We start from the raw sequence: 16,072 nt of genomic DNA, 5'->3' as shown, positions 1-16,072 counted from the left end.
TTGAAGTCTGTTTTATCTGATATAAGTATAGCTGTTCCTGCTTTCTTTTTTGGTCCATTTGCTTGTAGGATTGTTTTCCATCCTTTGACTTTGAGCCTATTTTTATCTTTTGTAGCTAAATGTGTTTCCTGGAGACAGCAAAAGGTTGGGTTTTGTTTCTTAATCCAGGCTGCAACTCTGTGTCTTTTTATTGAAGAGTTTAGTCCATTTACATTTAGAGTTAATATTGATATGTTAGCATCTGTATTTGCCATTGTGTTTGTCTTTCCTTTGATTTTATTTATTTATTCTTTTAATAACTTTTTTTTTGGCCTTCTTTCGTTGTTATTCGTCCCTCTGAGGTTCTGGCTTTAGGATTCCTTGTAGTATTTTTTGGAGTGGGGGTTTAGTCTTAATGAAATCCCAGAGTTTCTGTTTGTCTGGGAAGGTCCATATTCTTTCTTCATAGAGGAAGGAGAGCTTTGCGGGATAGAGTATTCTTGGTTGGCATCTGTTTTCTTGGAGTCTGTTGACTATGTCCCTCCACTCTCTCCTTGCCCGTAGTGTTTCTTCAGAGAAGTCCGATATCAACCTGATTGGTTTTCCTTTGAATGTTATCTGTTTCTTCCCTCTTTCTAGCTTCATTATTATTTTCCTTGTCCTGGATTCTTGGGAGCTTTACTATTATGTGTCTTGCTGTATTTTTCCTTTCATCGTGGAAGTTTGGTGTTCTTCTTGCTTCTTGTATATCAATTTTCAGCTCCTTCTTCACATTTGGGAAGTTCTCTTCAATTATCTTCTGGAATATTTCTCTGTTCCTACACCTCTCTCCTCTCCTTCTGGAATTCCTATAACTCTTATATTTCCTTTCCTCATGGAGTCAGATTGTTCCCGAAGTCTTTCTTCGTTCTTTTTCCTTTGTACTTCTCTTTCCTTTTCTGTTTAGGTTCTTTTTATTTCTGTGTCTTCAAGAGTACTTATTCGTTCTTCCATTTCATCTATTCTGCTTTCATTGCTTTTCCCAGAGTTCTTTAGTTCCTCCATTAATTCTTTGATATCCTGTGTTTCTTTTGCTTCCCTCTTTACGGACTCAATTTCATTCTTCTGATCGTTGATTATTTTTCTCATATCATTGTTTTCCTTTATGACTTCTGTCAGTTTTTTAATCACAGCAATTTTAAATTCTCTTTCTGGAAGTCTCAGAAGTTCTTCCAAGTTACTGTCGTTGTAATCTGGAGGGTGGTTTTCTCTTTGTGGTGTGCTTTTTTCCTGAGGAGTTGTTAGGTTGCGTGTGGTTCTTCTACTCCCTACTGTCTGTTTTCTAATTTGTCGTATGCATTGGGACACTGTGTTGCTCGGACTGGCCGGCATCTTGGGTGAACTTCTCCACTCCCCTCTGGCTCCTCCAGGGGCCATCTCTGGCTTCTGAGGGGGCTTTCTGCAGGTTTCAGGCAGTCTTTACTGAAGAAATGTCCCTGTTCTAAAATGGTGACGCGGGACTCAGTCCCTGAGCATCCGGTCTCAGGCACACTCTTCTGCACGCCCGGTCTGCCCCAGCCGTGGGTGCCTGTTCCCTCTGTGGGCTCAGACTGCTGGTTGGAAGGGGCCTGGCGTGGGCTAACTTCCCAGCTGGCCATTGTCTCTTCCGGGAGCCTTCTGCCCTTTTCAAGCAGTCTTAAGAAATTTCCCTGTTCTATGGGGTGTTAGTGACTTTTTTTTCTTGGTCGCTAGGTGGCGCCAGAGATCTCTCCTATTGTCCTTGGGGGGGCTGTTTTTCACCTCCCCCCACCCCGTGGGACAGGGAACAGAGCGGGAATGGTAGGGTAAACCTCAATGGCTTTGGGGTGCTGTGTCTGCCTTGTGCCCCACCGTCGTGGAGAACCCACGCCCCGAATTTCGTGCCCCGGGTCTCAGTTCCAAAGCCCTCAGGTCCAGGACGCGGGCTGTAGCCCGGTTCAGTGGCGCAGGAATGGAGCCTTTTGCACCCCGCTCCCGTGCCTGGGCGCCTGGTTCCTGCTTACTCAGTGAGGGACTTTCACCCCAGTGAGGACCTCCGCGCGTCTCCCCGCAAGCCTAGGTCGCAGGCGCGGGGATCTGGGCAGCCGCGATCCCGATCCACGTTTGCTTTTCAAGCGCGCAAAGCGCGCTGTTTTTCTGCACAAGCTTACAGGCCGGCCCGGGGCTGAGTGCAGGTCTCCTCCAGAGTCTCTTTGTTCTTCTCTAATGGCGCCTGGAGCCGTTCGCTCACCGCCACGGCGAATCCTGCAGGGTTCTCCACAGCTCCCGTTCACAGGGTGTGGTGGCTGCAATAGTTCCTTTCCACTCACAGTCCCTCTTGCTGCGTAGTTTGTTCTTGTTGGTGGTTTTAGTTTGTTTTTTTCCTCCTCTCTGCTGGTCGGAGAGTGCTGACTCTGTGGGTGGGGGAGGGGAGCAGGGTTCTGCGCTTTCCTCCCTTCTGGTCCTCTTTTATGGCAACTTTCTTCTTTGGGTAGTTTGCTGGAGTTGTCCGTTTATCTTCCCTGTCCCAGTTCTCACTGGGACCTGCCGCTTTTCCTCCCTATTAACTTTTTTTAATGGGAGATCTTACTCGCAGCTTCTCCTCGCCATGTTGCTCCGCCCCTCTGGTCATGCTTTTTAAGTAAGTTGTAAGATCCAATTATCTTTATCTACTGGAAATATAACATAATATTAAGAGCAGACAAGAGGACAGGAGAAAAGAAAGAAAGAAAACTGATTTGTAGGAATAATCATACACTTGCCAGACATAGGAGAGATACTTCATATACTAGAGATAATTTAGGTTGCAAGTGACATAAAACCGACTCTGCTGGCTTAAAATAAAAAAACCAAAAACCAGAATTTATTCATGTTGTCCCTAAAAAAACCCTTTGTAAAACTTTAGGCATATCCTGCATTGATTCAATCAACATCAAAATGACTTAGTTTCTATCCATTTCTTGTCTCTAACTTCTCCTGGATGATTCATTCTTGGTGACACCAGATAAAACCAAGTGTTCCAGTGCCATGGCTGACCAAAAAAAAAAAAAAAAGGCCCATTTCCCCAAAAGCTCAACATTACTCCTTGAATTGAATCTCATTGACCTGACTGACTTGATTTGAGTTTTATACCCATGGCTGAACCAATCACTGTGACCCAGAGGAGCATTTACTTATCAGTTTAACTTAGGCCACCCTTACAATACTGAAAGAAGGGGAGAGGTGATCCCCTAAAATAAAATGTGGATACTGAGCCTCCCTGGTGGCACAAGGAGTTAAGCACCGCACTATGAGGCAATCCACAGCCTCTGCAGCAGTTGTTCGATCCCCGACCGGCCAGGGAGAAACCCACATGATGCAGCAGACCTCTCCTGTCTTGCCTGCTGCTCCCCTCAGCAGTGTATTTCAGTCAGTCTGCCTGTTCTGCTCCCTGCTCTGTCTCTGGTGAGTCCTCTCACCCCCATATCTCTGGCCTGTATCCCAGCTCTTATATGCATAAATAAATAAATCTTTAAAAAAATAAAATAAAATTAAATAAATAAAATGTGGATACTATTGTGACAGGAGAGCCCATGCATGCTGAGCAGGTGATGTCCACCAAAAAGACATTCCCTTATATCATCCTCACAATGAGCCAGAAGGTCAGTTTCAACTATACTGTCCCACATCTTCTCTCTAAGAGCTACTGGGCTCTTTAATCTATTAGTAGATTACTCTGCAGAAGACCTTCAACATTTGCGACCTGGTTTGAGCTCCTTATTGAAACCCAGTAGGAAATAAAATATTAAATCAATTTGCCTAGATAATGTATATTTTTTCCCTAAAATTCTTCCAACCCCCAGGCCTAGCTTGCCTCTCATCCCTCTATAATTCAGCCCTCTATAAGTCAGCCCTCTCCATTGACCGATCACCTTTTCTATGAGGAAGTCTTTTCTGTTTTGAAGATTTGATCTGACACCTTAATTCTTACATCTACTGTACTCTCAGGATTTGGCAATGTTCTAATAAATAGAAAATTATCCCCAGTAGTCTAACCATGTCCCTGTCCCCATCCTCCTAACTGCATCCCAAAGCCTCTAGCAACCAACACTCACAGTTTTGCAGAAAAAGGCAGCATGTTGTTTATTATTCAAGAAGTTTGGATTACTGTTGAATGTTATCATTTACTTTCTCAGTTGGCTAGAAAAGGCAGAACACACTCTTCTGTGAACAATATTCCATTGTTTACAGAAAGATTATTTCCTGAATTTGTATACATTTACTTATATTGAAGCTATGGAGAGACATCTTCTGAAATTAGGAGTATGGACTTTAGAGGAATTTTCATTTTATTTTCAATTCATCATGTGAGGTTTTACGTACTTGTTTATATTTAGTGAAATGTCTATCAGAATGGTTATCTTATACGAAATTGTTTAGAGGATGACTCTATGTCTTGTTGAACATAACAAATATAAATATATATAGCCTGGAATAACAAGGATTACAAATATACACGTGTATCAGCTTTAAAATTTCCCTTCCTAGTCTTTATTTAAAATGGAAATTGCATACCCCATAGAGAGATTAGTACTCCCAAGACTAGAATAAACAAGTCAAAGACCAAAAGACGAGAAGAACTAATAGTATGTGAGGTGTTTTTTTAAGCTACTACTTTTAACTCATTGATGGAAAGTTTCTTAGGGTCACATATAGAACCAGAGGTATAATTGTTCAACTGTGAGCATTCACTGACCTCTGATTTTAAATCTGTGGTTGTTTTATCCAATTGAGCTGACTCCATACTGTTTATTCAGTAGATGGAGGAAAGCTGGCTCTACCTATCCAAGTCCCCCTCGGTGCAGACAACAGAACTGTCACTTCATTCAACTGTCCATCCAAATATTCAACAAATGTTGGTTATTTGCATGTGCCAAGAGCTGAGGTATATATCAGAAATGTAAAAAAAGTAAGACAAGATCCATAAATTCAGATAACTCTCAGTCCACAGGGAAGACAGAAATGTAATAGATAATTAAAGTACAATGTGATAAATACTATGATTCTGGTACATACTTTTCTCCCATGATGCACTGTTTTCTGAGATTTAGATTTCCCATCAATGAAGTGGAAGGTAAGATGTTAGTCAGTTAAACCTCAATAACTTTAACCCCTGAAATGGAAATGAGTCAGCCCTGACAGGTAAGTCTTCCAAATAACATTTGACCAACACTTTATGTGTGCCAATCCCCAAACCTCTCAGTTAACTTGGATTTAATCTGTAGTGTTCCTTATGTTGGCACTCTTATTGCCAGGAGAAAAATAACAAGGCAAATCACTGAAAAAAAATATATGAATTGGGTTTGTATGTGAAAAATCATACTCATAAATAATTCATTAAAAACTAAGAGTAAAATAATATATGTTTTAACCTGGTAGATTAACAAAAATTGCCCAGTGCTGGTAGGCATATGGAAAAACAAGGGCTCTCGTGTGCTGTTGAAGAGAGTGCAGTTTTGGAGAACCATTTAGCTATATCTAAAATAATTTAAAATTTGTTTACTCTGCTTCAACAGTTCTATTTCTAGGAAGTTATCTCATAGACAATCTCAGATAAAAACAACAAAAATATACACATAAATGTACTCTTTACAGCATAGTTTATTATAGCAGCAAATTGGATAAAACAAAACATCCTCAGTGGAAGACTGACGAATAGTGGTGGTAATTCCATACTGTTAAAGTAAATAGGATCACAAGAACTGATAGAGAGCTATCCAAGAGATGTTAAATGAACAAAGTTACAGAACAATCGGTAGAGTAAGATTGGGTTTCCTATTTAAAGAGGGGAGTAGATATGCCAGCTAACATGTGGAACATTTCTGGACAGATATATAAAAAACTCTTGGCAGTCTCCCCTGGGGAGTGGAAATGCAGGTCTGAAATAGAAGCAATATTTGCTATTTTTCTCTTTATTATTTTGCAACTTGTAGCTTAAAATTAAACTAATAATAATTTCATGCCATCTTTCCTTTGAAGAATCGCACTGTATATAATCATATTAAGGATTCTGAGAAGCCCTATTTAATTTTGTTTATAACAGACAATTTAAATATGTGTTTGTCCAAAGAATGTCATTGCTACTTATTTTGTCTAATAACAATCAATATGTCATAGGATAGACTATGAGCAACTCTGACCTAAGGAATCACAGAGACACTGTGATCACCCTAAGTGGGGAAGCAAAATTTCTGACTCAAGATCCAGAATGCAACTGATAACTCTCAAAATCTGCAATCATGAAGGAGAAAGAGATATGATTTGTTCATATTAAATAAATTACATCCTGCCTCTTAGTAAAGGAAATAGTGCTCCAGAATTTTCTGTAAATCTTAGATGGTATGTAACTGTTTTCTAGGAAGAGTTAGGTACTACTTTCAACAGGAAGGGAAAAATACACTTTCAAACTTGAATTACAGTTTTCTCATTTAAGAGACTGACATTTCACCCCCATCATGCCTCCCTTTTGAAAAGATATTTTACCTTTAAAAAGGAAAGTACAGGCTTGTCAGGTAATTTGAGTATCTATTTGATGCCAAGAATATGACTTCTCTGTTCATTTCTCATTCTGTATCTTTTCCAGTTACCTTCTCCTGTCACTTCTCTAGATACTCTTATCTTATGTCTCCCAAATGAGACTTCATTCAGACTTCTTCTATGATTTTAATTGGATATATAAAGCAATTGCTATTATCAATTAATGCAGGCCCCTTTCTCCAGGGAAATAATAAGGGGGAAAAATAACAAAACCATTTCTCTTTAAAGATAATAGGATAAAAATTAAGTAAAGGGGAGGTCTGTGAGTAATAACCATTTTTTTTCTCTGTGCCTGGCCCATGCTATCATTTCATACATTTACATTCCGGAATCTTATTCTTCAGTTGGAACCATACAATTGTGTTGTATGAATATAAATGCTTACTCCAGAAGTTCCTGCTGCAGATAATTGGAGGTAATGAAGTTGCCCAGAATATGAGTAGGGCTCTCATTTTGGCCTGTGTAACTTACACATGTGAAATAGGTTTGAGATTTTTGAAAAGCAAATAAAACCTGCAGGTGGTCCCTTGGAATAGTGAGACCTGGTTGCTGAGTCCGGGCCAGCAGCAGACATGCAGAACAGCAGACATGCTGCCAAGGAGGTGGAATGTCAATGACAGAGTGCCTTACGCTTGTTTGGGTTGGCTCTGCTTGGAAGGTAAGGAAGAGGAGAAAGAGACATTAGGAGCATGTATCTTTCCATCTCAAGTCTCTCTTCCTCCTCCTACAATTCTTCCTTCCCTTTCCTCTGCTATTCTTTCATCAAGGATGAATTTAGATTTTGTTGTTGTTGAACTTACCAATGTGATGGGCTTACTCTCTATTACATCTGCTGCTGGGCCCTGGAGACATATGAAAGAGCTGAATTGTCATAAGAGTGCTCATGGCTAGGGGCCACAGATAGTTGAACCACTTCCATATAAAATGGGGAGAGGAAAACAAACTACCAATTTCTCTTGCCAGGAAGAAGGATTGCTGACCACCAGCACCACCAAATTGTATAACTCTCAACTCATCCCTTTCCTTTCTTCACAAGAATCTGCTTTGTTTCCTGAACTTGGTGTGCACACACTGGCAATACCAGACCCTTTAGTCAGATAATGGCTCTAATTGTTTTCCCTACTAAGATGTAAACTTCTGGAAGACATTAATTGAATTCATCATGATAGCAAACACTGCACTAGATAACCACTTGATTGAATCACTAATTAAAGAAATATTTTCCCCCATTTCTTGATGTTCTTGGCATATAACTAGAGTGTCTTCACCTCGGTAAGCTTTTCAAGTCCTCTACTTCCTGTCAGATATGGAATCCAGAGTTGGCATTATATTCCTCTCTTTTGATAGATCCACTTCTGTTCCTTGATAGATAGTGCAAAAATTAAAGTTTATCAGATGTAAAATGTTCCTGAGGTATTTTCCTGTGAAGAAGGGTGAGCCTGTGCATTTGAGCTTACTCTGTTACCTAAGAATGTGCATTCTTCATATGGTTAATGGAAATACGAAGTCAGAAATGTTGGCAAATTTGGCACAAAGCTGAAAAGAGATTATTCCTGTTAACACATGACTTATGGGGTGCATGCTCTTAAGGGATCCAGCCATCCATGTGAACAAAGGCAATGAAAGCAGACTCTTAGTGTGAAAGGTCTTTAATAGAATTAGTGTGCATACATTAAAAAAAATGTATTCCCAGTAACAGTTTCCTACTAAAACTACCAAAATTACCCATCCCCTCTTGGGCAAATGCTTAGCCAAACAGGGTTGGCCCTATAAGGGGCTGCTGAGGCTGAGAAACTTGACATAAATTCAAGGTAACTCTGGATAGAACCACAGAAAGGGGACAAGTCTGGGACAGAAAGAGAGATGCAGACATACAAATCAAGAAAATAGTTGCCATTGTCTCTGCCAAGGACAGCATCCCCACGTGTCACCCTCATGGCTCTGCCAAGTGTCTCTACATGCCTCTCCTCCACATATCTTCTGTACTGATGTGTAAGTTAGGGCCACATCAGCAAGTGTCCAGGTCCTGCCTGAGTTCTGTGTTATATCACCTCAACTCCACCTCTAGTGCATAGTAGCTCCCCTGTTTGGGAGGTCTGATCGTGGCATTCTGAGACCACATTGCAGCCCAAGGTTGCTGCATCTGTGTGGGGTGGGGGAAATGGCACCTCTCCTTCTCTGTAACATTCCTAGTTAGTTTATTCAATATATACAATTTTCTAGTATGATATAGAAAAGTACATTTTCCTCCATTGCCTTGTTTGTTAACCTATACTGAATACGTATTTTATTTTTCTTTTAAAGATTTATTTATTTATATAAGCACTGGGCACAGTCAGAAGCGCAGCAGGGTGAGAGAATTCCCCAGAGCCAGAGCGGGGAACAGAACAGGCAGACTGATGAAATACACTGCTGAGGGGAGCAGCGAGCGAGACAGGCGAGGTCTGTCGTGCCATGTGGGACCCTTGCCGGTGGCCGGGGATCGAACCGGCACTGCAGAGGCTGCGGGCAGCCTCGCAGCCTATCGCTCAATCGCTGCACCACCAGGGGAGGCCCTGAATACTTATTTTATTTTAGTATCTTTTACAAGGATATCTATTTGGATTCATTGACTATTATTGTCAGTGAGGCTGTTAACAGTATTTATTACAGTCATCCAGTCTCTCAATGTGTAGTTTTATAGTGCATTTAAATATATGACAAAGCAAGTCTCCACTCATTGAATTTTTAAAAAAGATTTATTTTTATTTATGCATACAAGAGCTGGGGTGTAGGTCAGAGGGACGGAGGTGGGGGTGGTGGTGAGAGGATTCACCAGAGACAGAGTGGGGAGCAGAACAGGCAGATCTACTGAAACACACTACTGAAGGGAGCGGCAGGCCAGACAGGAGAGGTCCGCTGCGCCATGTGGGTTAGCTCGCTGGCCAGGAATTGAGCTCAGACCCAGGAGCTGATGGTAGCTTGATAACGCTGAGACTTAACCCCTGCACCACCAGGAGGCCCTCATTGAATTATTTTTTAAAAAATTTAACTGTTTTCATTGCCTTATTTTTCCTTTAAAATCATTTTTTCAAGTTCAAAAAATCTTAAAGAATTAAGAATTTTCTCTTAGTAGTTTTTGCTGGTATATAGGGAAATCAATTTAATATCAAAAAATCTTAATTTGATGCATTTTTATATTGGTTCACTTTCCATATGATTTCTTCTTTTTCCTAAAAATTATAAATCTTACTCCTATTTTTTAAGTCTTATTGCACCAATCGGAGTAATATTAAATATCTTTGGTGTAACTAGGCATTGTTTATTCTGACTTTATTGTGAAAGTCTATATTACTTCATCATAAAGTATACAACCAACTTAAGAAAGATGTCTATCTCATTTTCAGAAAGGTATCTTTTACATATGTTTTCCATGAATATCTAGAATTAAATGTTAGTGGATGCGGGGCCTCCCCGGTGGCGCAGCGGTTGAACGCTGGGTTGCAAAGCTGCCTGCAGCCTCTGCAGCGCCGGTTCAATCCCCGGCTGCTCCCCGGCCACCAGAGGAGGGTCCCACATGGCCGCAGACTTCTCCTGCCGCCCGCTGCTCCCCTCAGCAGTGTACTTCGGTCCTTCTGCCTGCTCTGCACCCCGCTCTGGCTCTGGTGAATTCTCTCACCGTCCCGCTCTTCTGACTGTACCCAGTGCATGTATAAATAAATCTTAAAAAAAAAATATTTAAAAAAATAATTAAAAAATAAATAAATAAATGTTAGTGGATGCCTTTTAAATACATTCTGAGATTATCATGTTTTTCATAATAATATCTATTAATATAAAAAAGTCCCTATTAATATGAGTAGAAGAACTTTATAATTTGGTATGCATGTGCTTATATGTGTAAATGTGATATATATGTATAAAAGCAACAATAGATAAGCTTGACAATTTTTTAGCATGACAGTTTTAAATAAATCACAAAGCAACTAAATACTGAAACTTTAAAAATTAATCTAATGGCTGTTTTTCATTTATTTTGTGTGTTGTGGCTTGTATCGATTTCTTTTATGGTGAGTTAATTCAATAAGTTACTGGACAAGAAAATATCCCTTTTAAGTTTTAAAAATGTATTAGAATGGATGTGTACACTTTTTTGCTTTTAAGGGACTTCTCTGTATCTCAAATAGCCTATCTGGCAGAAGAAGATAATGGATATGCTGGCCTGTCTTTGAGTGGAGTGGAAAAAAACAAAAAAGAAATAAAATGTCTCCCCTGGGATACCCAACCACATATCCTCCCTTAGTCAGATTTGGTGCCAGAATTCATTCCCCAGGTATATTCTAAAAATTTAGTTAAAGTAGTCATGGGCAGAATTGCCCAAGGCATCTGGCAGGAAAAAAAGTAAATCTCCAAAGGAACACTCTCAAAACTCAGGCCTCAAAGAATTTCTTAGATAAAGTTTCTAGGAAACATGGGCTCACAGTAGGAAAAGAAAAAAACTCATAAAGACTGCTGATTTTAAAATAGCCAAAACCACAGTATAATATATTGAATATGTTTACAGAAATAGAATAATGACAGTATGCTAGGAAAAAATAAACTATTGAAATTGATCATGAAGATTTGAAAAATAGAACTTCTACAAAGGAAGAATAAAATAATTTAAATTTGAAATTCAAAGAGCAAATTAAATATCAGAATAAACGCGGATGAAGGAAAAATGGTGGACTGAAAGATAAATTAGAAGAAATTACATTCAATATAGCATAAAGAGCCAGAGATGGAAAATATTAAAAAAGAGAATAAGGCACATGGAGATAGAATGAGAATATAGGTCTACATATCTCTAATTAGAGATCCATGAATACAGAGTAGAAATTGGGAAGAACTGATGGCTGAGCAATTACCAAAATTAATGACAAGAAATGAGACTTCAGATTCAAAAGCCTAGCAAAGACAAAGAAGATAAACAAAAAGAATCTCAAATGTCGTGATATCCAAGTGAAAAACCAAGGCAAAGAGAAAACAACAAAGCGCACACAAACATAAAAGAAAAATTACTGGAAGGACCTACAACCAAACTAAGAGTTGACTTCCTAACAGCATCACTGAAAACTTAGAAATAATATCTTTTAAGTGCTAAGAAAAGTATTTTCAGTCTATTATTACATACCAAAGAAAACTATCTTTCACAAATGAAGGTGAAATGAAGACATTTTTAGAAAAAACTGAAGGGTGTTTACCTTTAACAGAACCTCATTAAGAAACTTGGAAAAAACATACTTTAGGAAATGAAAATGACTCGAGAAAAAATGTGAGATCCAAGAAGGGAGCTGTAAATAAATATGAGTAAGCAGCGTCTATATTAAACAAAGCTGGAGAAGTAAGTCTTGGATAACAAAAACATAAAAACCAAAGTTAAAATATTCTGAAGTTCATATATTTTTCCGAAGAAGGGTATAGATACTAACTTTTGACTTTAATATGGATGCTTAAATGAATGGATCACCCCTACAAATAGAAATAAGATGTATCTTTGTTGTAAAATTAGTACATGTTTAATTAAAATAAACTACGAAAGGGAAAGAATGTAATGAGGTAAAACTGGTTCAATCAAAAAGAAAGCACAAATTTTAAACAGAAAGAAATGCTGAAAAAGTGAGGCAAGTAAAAACTATATTTTTCTATAAAAGACCTGTCTAGATATAGAGGTTCACAACATAGTGTTGTGAGAAACAGAACACTAAAAAAATCTTCAATATAAAGTAAAAATTGTTAGAACTAAAAAGAGAAATTGCAAACTAAAAACTGTCTTGCCCACTTCACACCCATTAGGATGGTTATTATAAAATATAAAGAGTGTTGGTAAGGATATGATGAAATTGGAATCTTTTTGCACTACTGGAATAAAAATGATGTAGTCACAGTAGCAAATAATATGGTAATTCTTCAAAAATGTAAACATGGAATTACTGTATGATCCAGTAATTCCACATCACACATACACCCACAAGAAATGAATAGGAATTTGTACACTCATGTTCATAGCGACATTATTCACCATAGCCAATAGGTAGAAGCAACTTAAGGTGCTTCCATCAACAAATGAATGCAGAAACAAAATGTGGTATATACAGTCTTGTGTCACTTTGCCACATTTCGGTCAATGAGGGACTGAAGGACATCAACAACAGTGGTCTCAATGAACTATACCCTGTAGCCTATCTATATGTGTAAGTGGGCTGTACCATGTCTAAGTTTGTGCAATTATACTCTATGATGTTCACCCAGCCAAGAAATCACTTAGTGATGTGTTTCTGAGAATTCATCACTTTCATTAAAAATGACACATGACTATATACACGTAATGTAATATTATACAGTCTTAAAGAGCAGGAAATTCTGACATATACTACAATGTGGATGAACCTTGAAGACATCATGCTAGCTGAAATAAGCCAGTCACAAAAGGACAAACACTGTATGATCCCACTTATGTGGTGTACCTAGAGTAGTCTAATTCATGAGACAGAAAATAAAATGATTCCGTTTCAGTTTGGGAAGATTATAAAGTTCTGGAGATGGATATTAGTGATGGTTACAGAACAATGAAAATCTATTTAATGCCAGAGAACTATATACTTAAAATAGGTTAAATGGTAATTTTTAAATTATGTATATTTTACCACAAACAAAAACTAAATCCTGTGCTTATGCACAAGAATGCTTATGCCCTGCAATACTTGCCACTATCCTTGAAGTGTTGATATAATAATCAACATTAGTACTTCAAGAGAAATCAACTCTGTTATCCTTTTCTAAAGTTGCTCTTACTATAGCACACAGGTAAAGCAAGAATGTTTTCTAGGCATACCATATGTTTGTGTAGCACTTTATATTTGAAGAAAAACTTTTATGTGTCCTAAACCATTTAATCCTCGTGATGTCCTTATAAGGTAAGTACTATTACTCCCTTTTAGCCGTGGAATGAAGTGCAGCCTCAGAGATTAAGTAACCCAAGATCATGGGTATATTAAGTATGTGAGGGTTGAAATACTTATCTTCCAGCTAAAGCCATTGATTTCCAGTGAACAGAAACAGTTGTCGACTTACTGTGAACTTTGCATTTAAGATGCCAAAAGTAAAGTGCTTCAGTTCTTGTATGCATAAATAATCTTTAAAAAAATAAAACTAAAAAATAAAAAAATAAAGAAAAGGGGAAAAAAGATAACATTATTACCGTCTCAGCAATCAAAGAATAATGATACTGAATTTATTCTCTGAATCCTATTAACTTATTTGTAACTTTTTATAACATTCCATTTTCAAACCATGGTCACGTTTAAACTCTACCTGGCTGTTTTTATTTGTGGATTTTATTTTGAGGGGCTAGGTAAGCTTTCCTTAAAATTCATTGTTTTAAGTTGCAACTCTTCAACTTTTTATCTAAATTTGCAAAATTTTTGTCTAATTCCAAATTAAAAAGTAGCCAGATTATTCTCTCATTGTTATGCAAGTACTGTTTCACTTTGGGTCTTAAATTTCCTTTTTTATTGCTCTCCTTGGAGTGGACGGCTAATGTAGATGGGAGAAACCTGGCAATGCGCCATCACTGACCTTCGCAGTTTTATGAGTTCTCTTTAGAACAAATGGCTGGGTCAGGGCAACCTCTCAATTGTCAGCATGCAGCTAATGTTCATTTTCCTTTGAAGCCTGCCATAGATAAACCAACTCAGAAACTCTACTCTCCTGCTTCAGAATGCTGACCCAGTAGGTTTCCTTCTCTGGGAAGATTTGATATCTCATGGAAAGATGTGTGGTATTAGCACCCTCGTACTGTGACAAGCCTCCCTCAATATATTGACTGGCAACATATATAGCTCTTCTTGAGGCCATATATGGTAGATTTCTCAGCATGGTCTTTTGGGTGAAAGTACTTGATATTTTGCTTTCCTTGGTCCTTCCCTCTGTGTGGTGGCTGGAAAATCTGTACTGACAATTTAAACATTGAATATTCAAAGAGATGGCCTCTCTCTTTCCTCTTTCCCTTTGTTCCAGCTGCTATAAGATGAAAACAATGGACAATCTGTTACCATTGCATTTACTGCACAGATACTGAAGTCCAGTCTCCCACCTAACACATAGGAAAATGTTCGGAAGCACTCCACTTTAAAAGGCTTATAGCATCCGGCCTCCCCGGTGGCGCAGCGAGTTGAGCACAGTGCTGTGAAACTGTCCACAGCCTCTGCAGTGTGGATTCAATTCCCAGCCAACCAGGGAGATACCCATATGGTGTGGCTCGCCTGCTGCTCCCCTCAGCAGTGTTTTCAGTTGTCTGCCTGTTCTGCTCCCCGCTCTGTCTCTGGTGAATTCTCTCACCCTCCTGCGCCTCTGGCCTGTACCCCAGTTCTTGTATAAATAAATAAACCTTTAAAAACAAAGATTTTAAAAAATGCTTATAACATCATGGGACTCTGTCCCTGGAGTTTGGCTGAAAAATTCACCATCCACGATTCTCTGAGTTGTGCACAGTGGAAAAATAAAGTACTTTTACAAAAATAAAGTTATAATTTGGGTGATTTTTTTTGTACCTGTCAGGTTTATTTCTCCTATTCCCATAGTTTACCTTGATGTGCCAGAAACTATGCTGAGCACTTCCTGTGCACTGTTATTTTATCTACACAACAAACCTATGTGATAGGTATCAACATGTTCATTTTACCAAAAATAGAAACCTGAGATGTAAAGAGGGTAAGTGGCCATCTAGCTAGTAAGTGGCTTATGTTGTTCAATCCTTTCTTCTCCCGGAGTGGAATTGTACAAACCTATCTCAAAGAAATTGTCGTTTTACTCTTTACAATTCTAAATTAAGGAATTTTCAGAATCAGGCTTTCCAGCACCTGACAGTGCCTCTCATACTTGATTATTCTCTTCTTTCAGCAGTGGTGAGCACCAACTTTCTTTTTTCATGCCTTTCTGATCCATTATTTCCCTTCAAATTTATCTCATCTGTAGGTTTTAAACAAATATTAATAATCAGCAAACTCTTGTTAACATCCTAGCCAAGAATGTATTTTCTAATGCCTCAGTCATTTTACTTTCAACTTCACGCTTTACTCAATTTTCCTATTTTCTGTTAAAGGGTGAAAGATATGTAGCAGTCAATCATTATTTATAATTGTGAAAATACAGCAAAAAATAAATTTAATGGCAAACAAAAGTAAATATAATTCCATATAATGAATCAGGCAGACTTTTATTTTTAATACTGCTTAAAATATGAAGAATATCATGATGTCATGCCTGTTTCTAGAAAGAAGACTGATTTTTTTTAAGTGTTAAGGCTGTTTTATTCTGGCATTTATATAATTTCAACACAATATTTTGCAAAATTAAAGGTAAAATGAATAACTTGTTATCCATTAACATAACATTAATAAAAATACATTTATTGAAATCTACTTTGCATTCACAATTTAAGGAGATTATAGGTTTGTGTATAAAAAAATGAGGGAAGATGAACATATCAATAAATTTAATT

The 16,072-nt window shown here is 38.1% G+C and overlaps 1 protein-coding gene across 1 annotated transcript in view; it reads left to right on the top strand.

Moving 5' to 3' along the window:
• RNLS (renalase, FAD dependent amine oxidase) overlaps positions 1-16,072 on the top strand; it is a gene marked incomplete at both ends in the record, with an annotated part of 277,708 nt that overhangs the window by 234,338 nt on the left and 27,298 nt on the right. The gene's annotated exons all lie outside the window — the stretch shown is intronic.

This window comes from Talpa europaea (genome assembly GCF_964194135.1).
Source record: "Talpa europaea genome assembly, chromosome: 10".
Lineage (NCBI taxonomy): Eukaryota > Metazoa > Chordata > Mammalia > Eulipotyphla > Talpidae > Talpa > Talpa europaea.
This window is presented reverse-complemented; position numbering and strand designations above follow the sequence as displayed.